At 50.2% G+C, this 5,062-nt stretch overlaps 1 protein-coding gene across 1 annotated transcript in view; it reads right to left on the minus strand.

The window, feature by feature from the left end:
* Positions 1-5,062, minus strand: part of LOC106810736 (S-adenosyl-L-methionine-dependent tRNA 4-demethylwyosine synthase-like) — a 26,120-nt gene that overhangs the window by 811 nt on the left and 20,247 nt on the right. The window lies entirely within an intron of this gene.

Here is a 5,062-nt window from a genome sequence, read left to right on the forward strand (position 1 = left end):
ATAATTAATAATTAATTATTTAAAAAATGTAATACCATAATTAATAATTAACAGCGTAGCCACCGTGTCCCCGTCGTCATGGTTACCGCAGCATCACTCACCCTTCAGGTTGATGCTGATTCCAGCCGGCACGGCCTCCGCCGCCAGCGTAGTCAGCTTGTTGTCCTGTAGGTGGAGCCGGCGCAGGGCCGCGACCTCTGACACCACGCCGACCTCCAGCTCCTCGAGACGATTCATGTTCAGCTCTAACTCGACGAGCGAGTCGTTAGCGGAGGAGAACGCTCCCGCGGCAACGCCCTCTATCAGGTTGTTGCCGAGTTTGAGCGAGCGCAGCGCGGGAAGGACGCCAAAGGTCGCCGCATCGACGCGCGTGAGACGGTTAAACGACAGCGATACGTCCGCGAGGAGCGCGTTCGTTCGCGAGAACGCCCCCGGCGCCACATCGGCGACGTGATTGATGTGCAAACGCAGCGTGGTGAGCGAAGGCAGCGGTGCAAACGTCGCCGCGGCAACGCGCTCGATCTTGTTCGAGTTGAGGTCGAGGGTCGCGAGCGCTACGTTCGTGACGGAGAAGGCCGCTGGGTCGATCTCCCGAAGCTCGTTGTGATCCATCGTGAGCAGCGCGAGCGCGGGGAGTTTGTTAAACACCCCGGCCGGAACATGCTCGACGGAGTTCCAGGAGAGCGTGATCTTCTTGAGCGCGATGTTGTTCGCGGAGAACGCGCCGGGCTGCAAGGTCGTGATCGCGTTCGTCTGCAGATAGAGGGCGCTGAGTGCGGGGAGCGTGGAGAACACGCCGGCGGCAACCGTTGACATCTGGTTTCCGCGAAGCAGGATCGTGCTCAGCCTCTCGCTCCCGTCAAACGCCCCCGCCGCGACCGCCGTCACCGCGTTGTTCGTCAGGTCGACGCGTTCCAGCTGCGGAAGGTTTGCAAACGTTCCCACCGTGATCGCTGTGATGGCGTTCTCCGACAGGTCGACGGTTTTCAGTGCGGCGTTGTTCTCGGTGAATGCGTCAGCGTCGACAATGATCGCGTTGTTCCAGCGCATCGTGACGGCCTCAAGCGAGCGCAGCGACGCCGCCACCCCCGCCGCCACGACTCGGAAGTTCGTACAGAACTCGACCGTGAGTTCGCGAAGGTCGAAGGGGAGGGACCCGGGCGGCAGCGCGGCGACGGCGGCGTCGTACAGGACGAGAAGGTGCAGCTGCGTGAGCGCCGACGCGTCGACCGTCGTCAGTGCCGCGTTGAAGCGAAGCCAGAGCTCCTCGACGCGGCCCGCGCCGGCGAACGCAGCCGCCGTGAGTTCGCTAAGCACCGTGCTGTTCTCGACGAACAGCCGCTCGGCGCTGACCTTCGCGAAGGTCGCATTGCGGAACCGCGCGGAGGTGAAGCCGTCGACGACGAGCGAGTAGACGGGCCGGTCGATCAACAAAAGAGCGTCCGCGAGCGACGTGTCCGAGTTTCCGACGCAGCGCACGTACGGACACGCGGCGTAGTCACCCCCTCCCAGCGAGCACGAGCACGGGGAGACGGACGGCGGGCAGCCGCTGTAGGTGGTGCTATCGCAGACGCTTGTTGCCGCGGCAACGCACGAGCAGGCGAGGATCACCGTGGCGACGGCAAGCAACATCCGGCGGCTTGTCATCCTCGTCGTCGTCGTCGCTGTTGGTTAGGTTTCAGAAAGCGTGTGTCCACGGTGTGTGCGGTTCTGCATCGACGACAGTACGTGTGCTGCTGCGATCGTATGCCGTGTTGTTATAGCACAGTAGTAGTAGTAGTAATAGTACTGTATAGCACTGTAGTAGTTGTACTAGCAGCAGAAGCAGCAGCAGCAGCAGCAGCAGTAATAGTACTACTGTAGTTGTAGCTGTACTAGCAGGAGCAGCAGCAGTAATAGTACTACTGTAGTAGTAGTTGTACTAGCAGCAGAAGCAGCAGCAGCAGTAGTAGTAATAGTACTACTGTAGTAGTTGTACTAGCAGCAGCAGCAGCAGCAGTAGTAGTAGTGGTAGTAGTAGTTGTAGTAGTAGTACTTGGAACGTATTCCGATTTCTCCACGTAAATTGTTGTTGTATTTGTTGTCGAAAATCGTGCAGCGTGTGTGCGCAGTACGAGTTTGAGGTTCGTAACATGTACCACATGACGACATAGGTAAACTAGATCGCTCCATTGGAAGCGTAGGGGTGAGGAAGGGTGGTGTTTGTCTAAGCAGACGATGTTTAGTTGACTATATGCGTGAGGAGAAGTTTAACTAATATTATACCAATATTGCCATATTATAGCAATCATAGTTCACACACTGTTCAAGATGTAAATCAAATATAAATACATACTCTATGTCGAATTAAATCTAAAATTCGACATTACCCAACATTAAAACCTGACCACCTTTCACGAGAGCATGGGGTGCACCACTATTTACACTGTTCACGTGGTACCAGTTACGGGGGCAAGGTGCAGTTAGGCTGAACGTGCGTGCGTGCGTGCGTGTGCACGTACACGTGCGTGCGTGCGTGTGTGCGTGTGCACGTACACGTGCGTGCATGCGTGCGTGCGTGCGTGTGCACGTACACGTGCGTGCATGCGTGCGTGTGTGCGTGCGTGCGTGCGTGGGCACGTATACGTGCGTGCATGTGTGCGTGCGTGCGTGTGCACGTACACGTGCGTGCATGAGTGTGTGCGTGCGTGTGAACGTACACGTGCGTGCGTGCGTGCGTCCGTGTGTGTGCACATACACGTGCGTGCGTGCGTGCGTGCGTGCGTGTGTACCAGGCCTCTCTCTATGTACATGAGATGTGGGTTGTATCAGTGTTATAGGCGATTCGTAAGGCACGTTGGGAGATGCCCGACTGTGTGTAGGCACGTGATCGTATAGGTCGTAATGTTATAAACCTTGCGTTGTGTATTCATTCTTCACCCGTTGTTTCTGTTCGTGCTTGCGTTTCCGCTTGAGGGAAATGTCAGACTTGCCTCTTGTGCGACGTAAGGCGAGTAGCGAATAACTTCACAGTAGAGATACACGTATTTGTTGCAACAGACTAGATGGTTTTATTCTACTCAGAGAATCACTAAATACAGACTAGGTAATGTTTTACAGCACATATAAGTTCTTCTACTTCTTCACTACGTGTGGCTACGTGGCTGACTAGGACTAACTAACTAAGTGGCTTCGACTGGCTAACTAAGACTACTCTGGCTTCCCGGCGCGCGGTGGGTTTTTATATCCATCGCGCGTGTGTGGTCATGGTGGGGGTACGCGTATATGGTATGGTGCAGGCGCGTATCTTCTGACCATAGTGTTGTGGCTATGGGCGCGGGAAACTGAGCCCAGCTGGGAATAGATTTTATATCGAACTTGATATCAAACCAGGGTCACCTGACCGAAGAGCTGGTTGGTGATTGGGCCACGCCCACAGTACGCAGTTAGAACACAAGCGGTCACGCGATGTGCTATTCCTAACCGCGTTCAAGTTTAGCAATAATGTCATCGCGCTGAGAATATCTTGTGACTTATTCTTGACCGCGTTCAAGTTTAGCAATGATGTCATCGCGCTGAGAATATCCCCACAGCTTTTCGCTTAGCCCTGCTACACACGCCCTCTGCCGGAAATGGTTGCTCGGCTCAACGCCGACAACCGGTGTCCAAAGAGTTCCACGTGGTATAAGTAATAAAGTTACTAATACGTGAACTCGTACACTAACAGAAAAACTTAAACTCGCTTTAACCAGCTTAACTAACACGATATATGTGCTGCTGCGCATCGTATGCCGTGTTGCTTATAGCACAGGTATAGTAGTAGTAAATAGTAAATGTTAGCACATGAGTAGTTCCCTTACTTGCACAGAAGCAGCAGCAGCAGCAGCAGAGCAGTAATAGCCCTACTACTGTAGTTAGGTAATTGTACTAGCCAGCAGCAGCAGCAGTAGCAGTCGCTCCGCAAGTAGTAATAGCTTGTAGAGTAGATACTTGGAACGTATTCCGATTTCTAGAACTAGATCGCCTCCATATGGAAGTGTAGACGGTGAGGTAAGGGTGGTGTTTGCTCTAAGCAGACGATGTTTAACTTGACTATGCTGAGAAGAGTTTTTAATAAATATTATACCAATTATTGCCATATTATAGCAATCATAGTTCACACACTGCTTCAAGGTGTAAATTCAAATTATAAATACATACTCGTATGCTCGCAATTAAAACTAAAATTCGACATACCCAAACATTATCAACCTAACCACCTTTCACAAGAGCATGGGTCCGCTCGCACCATATTTACACTGCTTCACGCGGTACCAGTTACGCGGCGCGCAAGGGCAAGTAGGCTGTGCACGTTAGCACTCTCACTATAAATGAAACGTCCAATGACACTGTTTAGCGGAGCTCACCACAAAAAAAGACACAAATGAGTGAGTGGAGCAAGAAGTCAGATTATTAATTGCAGCAACCATCGACGTTAATTATGAAACGAAAGGAGTATATATGGAGAACTCCCATTAATATACTCTTGATAATTATATGTGAAAATAATAAATAATATTATATGCATAAATTATACAATTATTTATAAACCAAAATGAATCACAAATTTGTGACCGCGTAGATGGCGCTAATACCCGCTTTTGATGTTTTCTTAGCCCCATAAAATCATTATATCATAATAATAATATATAATAATAATAGTATAAATCAATAATATGTTCATAGCAGGAATTTTGCATTAAAGATTATTTGTCAATGAAATCTTGCTAAAACGACGAGTGTGGACACCACAGACTGTTTGTTTATCTGGTGTCTTACATAATATACTATATCATTTGCCAAGAACCTCACCTAATTTCCATAATTTTTTAAATATATCAAAACCCCTAGCCCTTATTCATTCACATACCATAAAATGAGGACAAAATCCGTTGTAACCCTGAACTGACTATATTGCATTCCCATTTTATGCCAAAAAAAATGCAGTGCGCTCGAAAGTACAGTTGACTGGATGCCCTCCAAACATAGGACGTTTAATATGGGAGCGCATAGTTCCAGTACAAATAACAACTATACCCAATTC

Source organism: Priapulus caudatus, unplaced genomic scaffold (assembly GCF_000485595.1).
Source record: "Priapulus caudatus unplaced genomic scaffold, Priapulus_caudatus-5.0.1 Scaffold469, whole genome shotgun sequence".
NCBI lineage: Eukaryota > Metazoa > Priapulida > Priapulimorpha > Priapulimorphida > Priapulidae > Priapulus > Priapulus caudatus.